Source organism: Cervus elaphus, chromosome 3 (genome assembly GCF_910594005.1).
Source record: "Cervus elaphus chromosome 3, mCerEla1.1, whole genome shotgun sequence".
In the NCBI taxonomy this organism is placed as follows: domain Eukaryota; kingdom Metazoa; phylum Chordata; class Mammalia; order Artiodactyla; family Cervidae; genus Cervus; species Cervus elaphus.
The window spans coordinates 3,834,642-3,850,975 of NC_057817.1; the positions used below are offsets into that span (position 1 = coordinate 3,834,642).

General features: G+C 34.8%; 1 protein-coding gene across 1 annotated transcript in view; it reads left to right on the forward strand.

Moving 5' to 3' along the window:
* TRHDE (thyrotropin releasing hormone degrading enzyme) overlaps window positions 1-16,334 on the forward strand; it is a 429,224-nt gene that overhangs the window by 235,119 nt on the left and 177,771 nt on the right. The gene's annotated exons all lie outside the window — the stretch shown is intronic.

Consider the following 16,334-nt stretch of genomic DNA (forward strand, 5'->3'; position numbering starts at 1 on the left):
AAGAAAAAGTGGAGGGAGGATATGATTTCAATATGTTGTTTAATATAAGTTTTTCATTTTATGGGCTTTCCTGGTGGCTCAGATGGTAAAGAGTCTGCCTGCAATGTGGGAGACCTGGGTTCGATCCCTGAGTTGGGAAGATCCCCTGGAGAAGGAGCTGGCTACCCACTCCAGTACTCTTGCCTGGAAAATTCCATGGACAGAGGAGCCTTGTAGGCTATAGCCTATGGGGTTGCAAAGGGTCAGACACGACTGAGTGACTTTACTTCACCTCACTTCATTTTATACAGGCTTCCATTAATGAGTAAGTGACTATGTTATTAAATAGAACCCAGGGTATAGGTTGTTTTGGAATTTGAATTTTATTTATTTTTAAAATTTATTTTATTATATTTTTGGCTGTACTGGGTCTCAGTTGCTGCTCGGGGCTTTTCCCCTGCTGCAGCAAGTGGGGACTACTCTTTAGCTGTGGTGCGGAGCGTGGACGCTAGGGTGCATGGGCTTCAGCGGTTGTGGCGCATGCACTTAGTTGCTCCGAGGCACCTGGGATCCTCCTGGATCAGGGATCGAACCTGTGTCTCCTGCGTTGGCAGTCAAATTTTTTTGCCCCTGAGCCGCCAGGGAAGTCTGGAGCTTGAATTTTAAATTTAAGTGGCACTATGTAAAAGTTGCGAAATACTAACATTTGTCAACTTCCAGAAGCTCAGATTTCACCTGTGTTATAGCTTGAGTGATAATATAAATTTATTTTACACCACTCGGTTTTGATGTTTAAACTACTAATATATGTGATTATCTAATTATCTGTCATGATTACAAGTGTGATATGGTGAAATATAAAGTTGTCCCTTAAGTCATGATATAACTTTTCTACCGTACTCCTACTGAGTATAAAAAGTGACTTTACATATCTCAGAAGAAATGTTGCAATTGTAATATCATACTGATATGTTTGAATTATCCAGTTTTATTTATATTTTATAAAAGCAACATGGTTCATTTGCACAAATGTGTGAGTTAATTTTACTTGGCCTTATATATCTAGGTATATATGTATAAATAATACAATTAAAAAAATCTTATTTGAACTATTTTATTATAGCATTGAAATTAATTTAAAAAATGCCTTTAAAGAACTTTGAAGAAAAATCATCAATAGCATGCAACATTTATTATCAAAGGTATTTTTAAAACAAATACGCAGTTTTAAAACTGAAATACCAAGGATACTGAAACATTTGTAAAAATATATTTTGGTTTCTAGTTGACTTTCAATCAAATTTGTTTAAAACTTTTATTTAATTTTCATTATGCTGTGAGTTATTACTGATTGGTAATTCTGTTATGTTTTAATGTTTAAAATGTTAGTATTATAAATGGCATGTTACTCTATAGGTAAGATTTTTTTTGAGCTCATTGAGCTATCTATGACAAAATCTATTCAGCATATAAAAATAAATCTTAGATTGAAAAGCTATGAACAGAATTATACTCATGGTGAAAACTTACACCTTTTGATGGTTTTAGCATTGCAGTCTATCCCGAGTTTCAATGTTCCCATAATGGATTTTGCTTTCAAATATTTTTTATATTCCTTCATTACTTTATCAATCAAATTATAAATGGAGAGCATTTTTATAAGAATATTGAAAATGAATATAGAGTATAAGTAACACTTCTGATACTTTGTCCTAAATACAATAAAGACCATGTATTGAAAGCATTTATAAACAATGCTTTGGTGTGGTAAGATATAAATCCGTATTTTATAATAAAAAATGGGAATTAATGATGGATTACACTGAGAAATGAAAGCACAAACTCCATTACAATTAACTAGGCAATAGTGAAAGCAAGCTTTATTATTATGTCTCTTCATGTTCAGATTCTAAAGCTCACAAATACTTTCTATTATTGGCTGCTTTTGCTTTCTTAGTAGTTTTTAAATTTAGTTTGTAGAGTACTTCAGTATATTAAATTTATAAAACCTATAAGAAGAGACTCTAAACAGATACTCCTCCACCATCATTAATATCTTCTTTGCAAACAAAAATTTAAGACAAGCCAGCCACATAAATAAGAAAGGATATTAAGTGACTTTAAGGCTGTGTCAGCACTATTTTTCATAATGGCATCAGCAAAAGAGTGAAAGAAATACTAGGAAGAACAAGAGTGATGTCTATGTCAGCAGTAACTCATACTGTTGTGAGACGCACAAGAGCTTGCCTAGGAGAGCGAGGCTTGGGCTGCACCAGAACTTAGCCTAAATTAGAAAAGTCCGAAGGCAGACGTGTGTCAGAAGTAAAGTAAGCAAGCTGACCTCTTTTGCCTCTAATCTAAAAAACTGCGGTTTTATTATTTTTAGACAGCAACGCTCAAACACTGAAATACAACTTCAACTTGCTAGGGAGATTACTACGACAGCCTATGTTTTACAGAATAGCAATAAAGAAGCCCAGAATTACACAGCATTGGTAAGGAAGCTTTTGTTCTGGTTTACGATAGTATACTTACATGGCCTCTTAGGTTGTGTATATGCATATGTGTGTGTTTATAGACAGTTTCTGCTACAGAAATAATCTGTTTTTTACATTAAGAACACTACATGAAATAAACACTACTATCAAATCTTTTTCCCCAACAAACTAATCAAGTATACCATTTTACAGATATGGGTCTTTACAGGGAGTGTGATATAAGGTCAGGGAATAGATTGACAAGAAGTAATTCAGATTCCAAAAAGGCACTTCACTTCCTGACTCATCTTTATCATTTGAGAAATGGGATGATTGATTTAGTAAGCACACATGATTTTTGTGAATATAAAATGACTTGCAGTTTCTTTGAAATGTGTGAACAAATGTGAGTAGGTATCATAGACCTGGAAAATAATAAATGCTCCATTAAAAGGGGCATTGACTTTATGTATAAAATACCCTAACACTTCCAACCTTAGTAAGCTATTTTGATGCCCTAGATTTTATAGCAATTACCTGTAGATTGAGTTGGTCCATAAGGAAGGCTGAGGACTGAAGAATTGATCCTCTTGAACTGTGGTGCTGGAAAAGACTCTTGAGAGTCCCTTGAACAGCAGGGAGATCAAACCAGTCAATCCTAAAGGAAATCAACCCTGAATATTCTTTGGGAGGACTGATGCTGAAGCTCCAGTACTTTGACCATGTGATGTGAAGAGCCACTCATTGGAAAAAAACCCTGATGCTGGGGAAGATTGATGGCAGCAGAAGCGGGTGACAGAGAATGAGGTGGTTGGGTGGTATCACCGAGTCAATGGACATGAGCTTGAGCAAGCTCAAGAAGATAGTGAAGGACAGGGAAGCCTGGGGTGCTGAAGTCCATGGGGTCGTGAAGAGTCAAACATGACCTAACAACTGAACAACAGCGTGTAAAGATTACAAAAAATTTTCTGTAAACTTTGTATCTAGACTCAGTCTCTCCAAATCAATGCTTATCTATATTGGCAATGTGGACTATTTTTTAGGTACATAAGCTTTATATCATGTTTTATTCATCAAACAGAAGTGTCAACGTCACTTAGATTATCTTGTGGGGTTAGATTTCATAGGACGAGTCGACTTGACGACTTGATGACTATTCTATCAAAGTTTGTTGTTAAGGACAATATTATTGGATGAATTAATTTGCATTAAGCTATTAATGGCAGTCATATTAAATCTTACTGTGATTCATCCAAAGGGAGAAAATAAAGGATCCATGCAGCATAGTTACTGTTCAACAGTTCTTTATCATTTTAATTTGAAAAAGGTCTATGATAAAAGAGTTTTAATACAGGAAAAGGATAAATAGTAAAATGATACCATGAAGAAATCCTTATTTTGCAGACCTGGTGCTGATGTAGGCAAAATCATATTCCCTGTGCGTATTGCACAGGTTTTCGCTATAATTTGTATCTATTTGATAGGTGTATCCTGTAGTTTCCTAAATGTAGCCTTGTAAGAATGTGCTTGCTATAATGAGAATTATTAAACATGTGTGTACTCTTCTATTAAATAATTTGGGATGCTAAGGAGCTTCACACAGCAGTAACTTTAGACACTGATAAAGTCCAACGACTGGGAATTCTTAAATTTTTATGAGGGCACATACCTGGGCAGAAAGATAACTATTAATAGAGAATTGTGCAGCTAAACTTAATTATGCTAAATACTTAGGATATCTCAAAGTATATTGCCCAAAACTTTGATAAATGTTCTCAATTGTTTTTATCATGGGCAGGATTAAAATGGTAAAAATGAATTCTGCCATTAGACTCAGTATGTGGTACAACAAAAATTGCCTTCTAAATTTAATAGGCATTGCAATAAAATTATCTTTAGTTCTTAAATGATTTTATTTTTATTCAAAAAGAAGTTGAGAAAATCATTGGTGAACTGAAATAGATACAGAGTTTATTGAGCTCATTTTTTTCCAGTTTAAATGTAAAGATATACTGATTAATTATTCCAAACAATAATAAAAACTTTGCTATTCAGAGAGGGGGAAATAGAAAATTAGAGAGAAATTGTTTTTGTTAATATGTTACTTGTTCAGTTCTTCATGTCTTAAGTCCATCTTTGATTTAATGTCTATAAAGAAAAATGCTTTCACTCCCTTTCAAAGTTAGTTAATATACATTTCAACAGTAGTTGGTATGTTGGTACTATTGCTTACGATTCATCAATATTAAAATATATTCACCCAGGAGAGCTATGGTGTCAGAGATGGACCATCTGGGAATTAAATATTTGTTTTAGAATCTTATCTTGTAAATACTGAATACCAAATAAATGTGTGTATATATATAGATTTTCCATGCAGTTGCATTTTGTCTATTGTGATAAAAAATCCACATATAATATTCTACTCCTGATGTCAGTAAATTAGAAGATGATGCAATTGTTTTCAACTGGTCGATGATATTTTATTGTCAATTGACTGACATATTGAATGTGAAAAATTTAAAGACTTCTGTTGGCTAGTCCCAAGGGTCTGTGATAATTTTTGATCCATCTCAGTAGCTTAAAAAGTGACATTTACATTGAAAGACTAGTTGGAGGTCACAGTCTTCAAGATGGACTTCTTTTTTGTGCTTTCCCCTTACTCTTCCCTCCCAATCCCTCTGTAAGTAATTTTTCTTTGTGTTGATAACGTTAACTTTTGTTTTTTAAAGAAGAGAAAAATTTTTTTTTTCTTATTTGAGGGAATCTGGGGAGCTGTGACCTTCTATTCTGGGAAAATGAGGTTGCTTTCTTCTTAGCATTAGTGGTCAGAGAAGTTTGGCGCTTTGGTGGACAATTTTTGCTTGTTGTTGTTTAGTCACTAAGTCGTGTCTGACTCTTTTACATAGAAAAAGTCCACAGAGGAAATAAGAGCTAGCAAAGAGAACAGTCTTAGTGAAAAGTTTCTCATAGAATTCAAGTCTGAATTCTGAGTAAATGAAAGAGGATTCTGAGATGCATAGGCCTAATGCAATGAGAATGAGATTTACACTCAGAATGTACAAATTAGGATAATCTAGGATGTCAGTGTTAAGAAGCAAGTCAGGGACTTGGCTTCTAATTAATGATGACTGAAGGGATAGTGGGGCTTCCCAAGCGGCTGAGTGGTGAAGAATCTGCCTGCCAACGCAGGAGACACAGGAGATGTGGGTTCGATCCCTGGGATGGGAACATACCCTGGAGGAGGAAATGGCACCCCACTCTGGTATTCTTGCCTGGAGAGTCCCATGGATAGAGGAGCTTGGTGGGCTACCGACCACGAGGTTGCAAAGAGTTGGACATAACTGAGCATGCAAAGAACAGTGAAAACAAGAAATGCATCTGTTGTACTAACCTTAAAAGAATTCTCACTAAAGCTAATACATAATTAATTGGATTAACATTTTCTCGTTAGGACTAATTCTGTGCTCTTTACCAATGACCTTACTGGTGTGCTGGTAGCCATGTTGAGAATGTCAGTTAGAATGAAGGATGAATAAGGCCAGTCATTAATTAATTATTGATGTACATTAACTGACTTAGAAACTTTATGGCAAAAATACATTTTTGCGGGTAAAATGACAACTGAAGTATTGATAATACATTCATACATTTGTTTATACTTATAGATTTTATGTAACAATCAAGATATTGGCTTCACAGTTTGAGAAATGGAAACTTTTGAAAAGCTTATTATCAAAGTGTGTTGAGTCTCAGAAAATGTAAATCTGCTTTATTTACTGCTTCAATTGAAAAATCAACTTTTATTAAAGTTGAGTAAGCATAACTCATTAGTATTCATATGTACTTCTATACAGGTATGTATCAGAGATTTTTCTTAGTTACATTACCTCACTTTTTTTTTAACTACATGAATTTTTAAAATTTAAAACAAAGCTGCAAATTGAAATTTCATGTATGTTCTTAAAGGATGATTTTTTTAAAAGCCATTTATGTTCAGAGAGACACTAAGTGTTTCAGGTTTTGTTTATTTTAAACTTAGAGATAAAAGATATATGAGCATTCCCTTTGGAATAAAATATTTCTTCCAGAGACCATGTGCAGGTTTGCACTGTGTCAAGTTCTTTCTACCTTTCCTTAGGAATTGCAAAAGCAATCAATACATTGACAGGATTAGACACTTCCTAAGAAGAAAACTTTTGCTGAACCTGGAGCCTAACAATAATGCAAGGCTCTCCTTTTTCATATCTAGGGATAATGCATGAAAAGTTAATCCATTCATTAGGGTAAGAGCAGTTTGTGAACAAAATGTTCCAACTTGCTAAAAATGGTCAGACATCACTTGATAAACAGAAAATTGATGATGTCAAAAATTAATACCAAGACAATGAAATGTTCTGTTAGACATCATTGTTCATAAGTATTTATGACTTGCAGTAGCAGATTAACCAGTTTAATCTGTCCTTTTACTACACTTGGTTTAAAAAAAAAGTTTATCCTCTTATGATACATTAATTGTTCAACACTTGATATTATTCAGTATTTTCCCAGATATATTACAAAGAATTTGCTTTGCAAAATCTGTAACATGAACATAACCAAAAAGGAAAACTAGGGAACCAAGAGGACAACCAAAGAATAATTCATTAATTTTCTAATTATTAATCATCCTTAACCAGGCAGCTATATGCTTTAAAAGACATTAGAACACAACTTATTTCTAAACCAGGAGTGACTGTTTCAGTCCATAACACTTTATGGGACTTTTTTTTTTTTTTCTTTTCATCAAGGTTACTTTAACATTGTTCAAATGTTACTAGACAAGGATGTGATAAATGAAAGTAGTGAGTTCAAGTGATATTTTCCAAGAGTCAAAAATGTAAGAGACCTTCCTGTCTAGAGAAAGCAAAAAGCGATATTTTGAGGCTGGTGAGATTTTGCTTCAATTACTCCAGTAACCCTTGCAAAAATAAAGACATGTAATATTTACTGTGTACCATTAAGCACTTTACATATGTTAATTCCCTGTGAAACAGCAAGACCTTCTGCTATGTGTCTTGAAAGTACACATCTTTGCTGTCCTTTTTCTTAAGAGTCTGAGAATGTGGTAATGGTTAGACGTCCATGCAGGCCACCACTCAGGCATCTCCCTTCAACTATGAATTCAAAAAGATGTTTTGGGGTAGAACGTGTTTCGACACTGAGTTAAATAACCTCTGTGGGTCTACCATTCACAAAGTAAGCTTCTTTTGAAGCTATTTATATATTTAGCTTTTTACCTTTCCCTGGGACTAATGAAATAGAATTCTTTATGATTATTGGAATGTCATCTTTGTCATATTGATCTTTAAAAATTAAGATATGTGGGGATGCTTACTTTGCTTGAAGAACCTACTTTAAATCCACCTGTGTCCAATTTATTCTGTTAACGGTTTTATTTTGTCTTCTCCAGATTTCATTTATAGTTCAGTGATGCCTTTCCGGGGTGCTATTAATTTTACATAAACTAGTTTGATGGATTGCTGCCACAGGTTTGCCCATTGCATTGTTATATATTTCATTCATTCTGTTTAATGAATTAATTCAGAGAATTATCAAGTACTGAAAATGAGACCTTCATTTTTCTATTAACAGAGACCTGCTATGTATCCGCTTCTTATACACTGTATTTTATCTTTTGTGTGGTGGTTTCAGTTAGAAGGTGTGATTAGATTTAGGATTTTATTTTTTTTACTTCTTAGTTGACAACCATGGAAGAAAAGTTATGACCAACCTAGATAGCATATTAAAAAGCAGAGACATTACTTTGCCAACAGAGGTCCATCTAGTCAAGGCTATGGTTTTGCCAGTGGTCATGTATGGATGTGAGAGTTGGACTATGAAGAAAGCTGAGCATCAAAGAATTGGTACTTTTGAAACTATGGTGCTGGAGAAGACTCTTGAGAGTCCCTTGAACTGCAAGGAGATCCAACCAGTCAATCCTAAGGGAAATCAGTCCTGAATATTTATTGGAAGGACTGATGCTGTAGCTGAAACTCCAATACTTTGACCACCTGATGGGAAGAACTGACTCATTGGGAAAGACCCTGATGCTGGGAGGGATTGAAGCCGGGAGGAGAAGGGGACGACAGAGGATGAGATGGTTGGATGGCATCACCGACCTAATGGACATGAGTTTGAGCAAGCTCTGTGCGTTGGTGATGGACAGGGAGGCCTGGCGTGCTGCAATCCATGGGGTCACAAAGAGTCGGACACAACTGAGTGACTGAACTGACTGACAAGCATGCTTCTGTCAGAAGTTGCTTTGTTTATGGAATAGCTCAAACACAGATCCATACACCCAGTCAGACTGTTCATATTCATGGATATGTTTGGAAAATAAGATTTAGTGAAGTAAGTCTCAGAGGATTAGCCAAATGATGGAGCAGGAAGAACGTTTAGCTACCTATTATTTTTGTATTACATGGATCAGGTATTCTCTAACACTTACTTGGGTTTACCTAGGTACAATAGCTTTATTTTTATTTAGATTTTGAGTGTCTTTCTGCTCAGTTAAGTTCTGTTCCTTCCCTAAGCTTTACAGCTTGGCTCAGAAGATGAGTACTTAAAAAAATTTAAAAAGATTTCTGTTCTTCTCTTTGTAGTGATGGTGATGGTATGGTGGGGTATTTTTATCTAAATATTATTTATTTCCCAAGTTTTCTGATTCCAGACCTGACTGATATCAGAAACGTTCCATTAGGATGCAAATAGAAATTGAATCTCAGTGTGTGTTTCAAAATACTCTGGATTACGTTTTATTAATCAAATATTACAGGGTCTTCTTAGCTTATGTTTAATGTGCCTGAAAATATTAGCAACCTCTTGTGATTGATGTGTGAAACAAATGCATGAAATACCAAAAATGATTGGCAAATCTGATTTTATTGAAATGTCTTATCAGCTTCTCAAAACAATTAAGCATAGAGATAGAGGAAAAGATTCTTATTGCCAAAGTAGACAGATGATTATTGAAAAGATGAAGAAGCCATTACCTCTTTATGCAGAAGATCCTGAAGTGACATGTAGAAGAGTAAGTATGAGTTCATGTGAACTAACAAAGGACAAGAATTAAATCTCTCCCACTAAACAGTACACTTCATCAGTTAAGGAAGTTTATTTCACCATTATTTCTCAACATTTAACCCAAAGTATAGCATCAGTGAGGTAATCAATAATAAAAGTCTGGTCAAAAGTTAACAAAAATTTATGAAATGAAAGACATCAAAATTTATGAAAGATTGTAATAGTGTTTATATCATATAGGAAGTCATTCATTTAATTATAAATAAAAGGGATAGTGAGATTAAAAAACATGTAAAACTATGTTGGGTAAGTGTTTGAAAGAAAACAGAAGGAAAAAAAAGTCAAGGAATCCTAAAAAATAAAGGGAAGCTAAAATGATATGAACATTTTAAGAGGTTTATGTAAAAGCCTGCGGCATATGGCGATTGTTCACAGTGATTTTTGGGGGGCTGCTAGAATCAGAATGAGCGATGTAATTAGACAAACTGTTCATAATTATTACTGTGATTGACATTATTTGAAGCACATTCAAGGTTATCCTGTAAGACCCACGATTATCATAATTAATAAATACATAAATAACTAATTGATAGTGACTTCTGCCATGTCAATATTGCTCTATCTTAAAGGTTCCTGACTAAGTATGCAGAAGGTTTAGAATTTGGTTGAATACAATGCAGTCCATTTTGTGTTTCATCTTAGCATTTCCTCTTAACTGTGTCACGTCTTGGATAATATGGGACATGACACGTTCAGCCTGGATGTTACAAACGAAACATAAGTCAACTGAAGGGTGTAGTCTTTGAAGAGACTCACAGTTTAAGGCACTTTCTTTATGTTAATCATGTTTGGGAGTATATCAGTTCATAAAAACATGTGCAAGGGGTTATTTGGGGTTATGAGAGCCTTAGAAAGTGATCCAAAATAGTCTTGTACAGATTTAATTGCTCTTTTAGTTACTACATTGACTAAGGTATCTTAAAGTGTTTGTCACTTGGCAGTGGATGAAATGTGGTTAATGGTTAAAAGAAATAAGAACATTAGGACAATTTTGGTTACTTATTGTAAGGCTAATGTGAAATTACAGAATAATATTGTATGCTTTGGCCACCTGATGTGAAGAGCCAACTCACTAGAAAAGACCATGATGCCGGGAAAGATTGAGGGCAGGAAGAGAAGGGGGTGACAGAGGATGAGATGTTTGGATGGCATCACTGACTCAATGGACATGAGTTTGAGCATACTCCAGGAGATAGTGAAAGACAGGGAAGCCATGGGGTTGCAAGGAATCAGACACGACTTAGCGACTAAACAACAGAGATGTCCTCAGATAACTCTGTGTGTGTATAACTTTCTGTAAAAAGTTATGTGAATGAATACAGAAGTAAAATTTTCAGTGCAGTGCTTGTTTCGTTATAAGTATTAATGGTAATTATTTATAAAATTATTACTAAATGTCTATTTAATGTATGTGTGTTTACGTAAGTTTGACTTTAAATGGACTGCTTTAACAACCTGCACATAAAAATGTTTATCAACATCTTAGGCATGTGTATTTAAACATGAGATTTTGAAATGTTGATTTTTTTAAAGAATATTATATAGAAGCAACACTTATTTTCACTACATCTTTAGTTTTATTTCATTTATTGTATAATTTAGATACCTACAAAATGTTAATTTTAATCAGCTAAATAATGAATAATATTTCACAAGTTTATCTAGCTAACTTTAAACCGAGTAAATCTTAAAAAAATTTTGGACATTTTAGAACTTTATAAAAGTATATTGAAATATAAATTTATAGAATAAAATCTTTTAATATTTAAGACACTTGAAATCCACATAATTTCTGATGCTTACAAATATGACATTGTGTTATGTGTCTACAAAAGATGTTAATTGCAAAGTCACAGAGATACAATATCACATAAATAAAACCTGATGAATATTTTCCTCCAATATGCTTGTTTTTCTTACTTGAATTTTTGATTACATTCCTATCCTTATATTTGTCCTGATTTGAGTAAGTCATGAAGAACAGGAGTGAAGAGCCAAAATATGCACTACTAGGTATATCCCGTTTTCTAGTTTTGTGTAAGCAGGAAGTTCGGATTAGAAATGGCTCATGTGGCATTTTGTTCAACCTGTGAAGTCTTGAAAGTGTTTATCTTATGGTAGTATAGATTTCCAAAGACACAAACTATGAATGACATAGCTTCTTTCTTCTGTTTGTGATGGATCAGCGGCAACTGAGTCAGCATGTTCACAGACACTGAAATCACTTTCACCCAAACTTTCACTCTACTCTGTGCTCCCGTAGTACTTTGCTTGGCTGCCAATCCTTTACCCATCAAATAGCACTAATGTGTTGTACATGTATCTATTTTCCCCATCATAAAGGGAGTTGCTTGGAGCTAGGAATTGTGTCCCAAATGCATTTGTTTCTCCAGCCTTAACACATGAAGGTTGCGTATACAAAACCCTCAGTAAAAACGAATGGAATTAGATTGTATTGTTCAAATGATTTTTGTCAGATATTCTTGTTCATTTGACACTATGGATTAGAAAAGTACCTTTATCTATGTTCAAGAGGATATTGTCAACATTAAACCTGGAATAAAACATTGCTTTAAATAAACAAATGAAAACACTGAAAAAGGAAATACTTCTATCTATTTGCTTATCTATATGTGTATCTACATACATATCTAAATATCTATGCCTATGTCTATATTTATGTCTAAATCTGTATTTGATTCATACATTCTGGAATTTGAAAGTAAATACCATGTTTGTTCACCCTTGGTCATCACAAGATGGAGCTAAATTGTAGATACTTTGTGATCACAGAGGTAAAGCCCGTGTCTCACGCTGTTTGTGAGTGACTGTGCAATATTGTCCTCTTTTGTTTTGAGTTGCACCTCCCTCCAGTCCACCTTCCAGTATTCATAGTCATCTCTCTAAATATATGTCTGATGATGTCACTTCTTAATTCTGGTTTCCTAACTGGCATTGAGGATCTTGATTTTGTTCTTGTCTGTCTCTATGTACTAATCACTATTCATTTACCCATCATACTCCCTGCCTTCTGCCACAGAGAACTCTGGAGCCCCCCAAATAGGCCAGGCTGTTTCAAATCTCCATGACTTTTCCCATATACCAGCGGTTTTTTTTTTTCAGTCCAAAATGCCCTTTTCTACTGTATTCTAGAAAACTCCAATCATCCTTAAAGATTCAACTCAAACTATCAGTTCAGAAGCTTTCCTTCCTTCTTCCAGGCGGAACAAATGACGCCTTCCCTATGAGGTCACATCATAATCTGAACCTATTTCGATTTGTCTATATAGCAGGTGTTATTAATATTTGTCTTCATCTTTGTCTCTCATTCTACTAGTATAAAATCTCCGAAGTTGGATTCATGTCTTTCTTTTTATGCTCAGAACCGAGTATACCACATGGGATATAGCAGGTGCTCAACAAATGTTTGTAGAACAAATTATCTTACTCAATCTTCACAACCACACATGTTTACAAATGAGTGTGCTGAGGTCTGAAAAGACTGAGTACCTTGCTTGTGGTCAGACAGTTAAGTGAATGGCAGATTTTTTTTTTTCTAGTATAGGACTCTGTCATCAGCTTTCTAGCAGTGTTCCTGTCTTTTCTCTCAGGAATACTGAAAGAGCCATTTATTTCAGATCTCTCCTCCTAGATATGTGAAATCTAAAAAATCTAAACAAATAAACTTATTCACAGAACAGAGTCATAGAGAGAAAATGAACTTATGGCTACCAGGAGGAAGGGGGGGATAAAATGGGAGACTAGGACTGACGCATACATACTACTGCATTTAAAATAAATAACTAGGAAGGACCTACTGTATAGTGCAAGGAACACTACTCAATACTCTGTAATGACACATATAGGAAGAAAACCTAAAAAAGATCATGCGTAACTAATTCACTTTGTGTACGGCAGAAACTCACACAACATTTCAAATCATTTAAAAAATAAGCATTAAAATTATTTTAATAAAGATTAAATTAAAAAATAAAATTGAGTCCTTGTGACTGTTCTGATGTAACCCATGTCTGCCTGGAGAATTTTTTCCCACTTTTTTGCCTATAAGTACCTCACTACTTGAATTGGCTCTCATCTCTTTGTCTATTTTGATATAGCTGACTTTCTTTGATTTCAAATCAGATTATTTGATTAGTTGTTTTCTTTCTCTTCTGATGACGAGTCAAAATGTCTGTCTGGTATTGCTCTTCACTAAAATTAGCCACCCTTTCTTCAAAGGAACTTGCCAACAGCCCTCCATTCCAACTGTACTTTCTCTTTTCCCACCATCACCATGACTATGACTAGATCAGGCATATTCAGATCTTGACATGTTCAGGCAGAAGCCTTGATTTGGGGATATCAAGGAACTAATTTTTCAAGTGTGTCTGTGATAAGAATTCTTAATAATTTGCTCCACATATACTACTAAATACCAGTATATGAAATGTTAGTATTGTAAGAAAAATTTTTTTGAAAGAGTTGGTTCTTTCTGAGACTTTAGTTACATTTTTTTATACATATTGCTATTTATTGCCAAAAGTTGTCTAGGACTTGCCCAGTATCTTAGACCTGGGCTTTTACTTTGAGTTGCCTGTGGCACATTGCTTTCTAAAAGTTCGCTGTCACATTCCTTGCAGCATGTCTGAAACTGATCTTTTTAACTTGCCCTCCAAACCACACTTTCTCCACTCCTCCATTTCTGTCAGTCGCATGCCCCCTACCTTTTAAAAAAATTCTGTCAATCTAAAATCTTTTAAAACTCCAACAAATCATTCCATATAGTTATTTGCTAGGACTTCCTCTTTAACCCTAGGGACCAAGGCATCAGTGTCACTTGATCATTCATTCACAGTCTCTCTCAGATTCAAAAGTTCTTCAGTAACACCTGCTCTAGTACATCATCGCATATCCCTTAGTACAATAACCAATTCCTGCCTCTCATTTCTGCATATATCAGCTACTCTGTATACCTCAGATAAGTTAATTTTCCTGAGACACTGCTTTTATTATGTCACTATATCTGCTACTGCCTATTAAGACCAAACCTTCAACCTGATAACTTAAGATTGAAACAGACTGGCTTTTTTCCCCCCATGTTTCCTCTGCCTGGATTTGCCCTTTTAAGTTGCTTTCACCATTCATCTGAGTAGACTTTCATCCTTCAATAGCCCACTTTAATGTCACCTCCTCTGTGAAGCCTTTTCTGAACTAATGAATCATTTCATACTTCATGTTTTATAACACCCATCTTACTATAATGCAGTTAGCTGTTTATCTTTCTCTTGTATTTTCTCTTCTGGTCTTGAGTTCTTTAAGGTTGAGGATGAGATGTTAGTCATATATTTATTCCCAAAACACAGTTCAGTATCTGGCGTTGTGTAGGAATTTAACATATTTTTTAAATGAATGTATGAATAAAATAATAGTGACCTTCTTTTCCATGTGTTATTCTCAACTCCGGGCATTTATTCACATTTTACTTTTCTGAAAAGGCTTTTACACCGTTCTCCAAAAATTCAAACGCAATGTATTTTTGAAAATAGTTCAGCACAAATTGATACACATATTCAGTATTATTGGGACTGCTTAAGTTTAGGCATGCATGTAACCTCTCTAAGTGTCTGTATCAGAATGGTAGGATTTATTGTTACTGCTAACAATAAACTTCTTGTTAACAGATTTTAAAGTTCTCCATTTTACCTATTGTTCTGCATTTTAAAAGTTGTAGAATGGGCTGTCACAGTGTCCTTAAAATATCGAGTAAAATAAAAACTATTGACTATACACCTTGAATATATTTTTCCCTGCACACAAACACACTCACATGCACACAGCTTTAAAGTTACTTCAAGGATCATATTCACTTCTACATCCTCCATTAAGCTTTCCATCAGTAATTATACTTTACTGTGTTTTTGTCTCAAAATTTTTTAGCATTTCTAGTCTATGAGATAAAACTGTTATTTCATTCACTGTGGCTAACTTTTGTTTGTTCTTTTATTTCACGTAAGACCCAGGATTTCTTTTGCTTTATTTTTAAACTTTCACAGTCTCACATAAACTGTTAGCAATTGACTGTTGTTAGTAATTTTTGCTGTAGCTGTTTTTGTCGTTGATAAGGAGGAGAAGGAGGGAGGGCCCTTGCCAGGGACTGACAAAGTAAAAATATTTCTTATTTTATAGTGACATGGATCTTTTATTAAAAAAAATAGCACCTCTCTCTTGGAAACTCTTTCTAGTTTTGTTAAATTGCATTTGCCTCTGGTTAGAATTTTCCTTTTTTCCCCTCAATTTAAGTTATTCTCTCTTCTGAGCTTTGTGAATGTCTTTTGCTAGGATTTTTTTTCCTTTTTTTCCTTCTCTCTCTTTTGATCTCTTTTCAGTTCAGTTCATCTGCTCAGCTGTGTCCGACCCTTTGAGACCCCATGAACTGCAGCACACCAGGCCTCCCTGTCCATCACCAGCTCCCAGAGGTTGCTCAGACTCATGTCCATGGAGCCAGTGATGCCGTCCAACCATCTCATCCTCTGTTTTCCCCTTCTCCTCCTGACTTCAGTTTTTCCCAGCATCAGGATCTTGTCTAATGAGTCAGTTCTTTGCATCAGGTGGCCAAAGTATCGGAGTTTCAGGTTTAGCATCAATCCTTCCAGTGAATATTCAGGACTGATTTCCTTTAGGATGGACTGGTTTGATCTCCCTGCAGTCCAAGGGACTCTCAAGAGTCTTCTCCAACACCACAGTTCAAAAGCA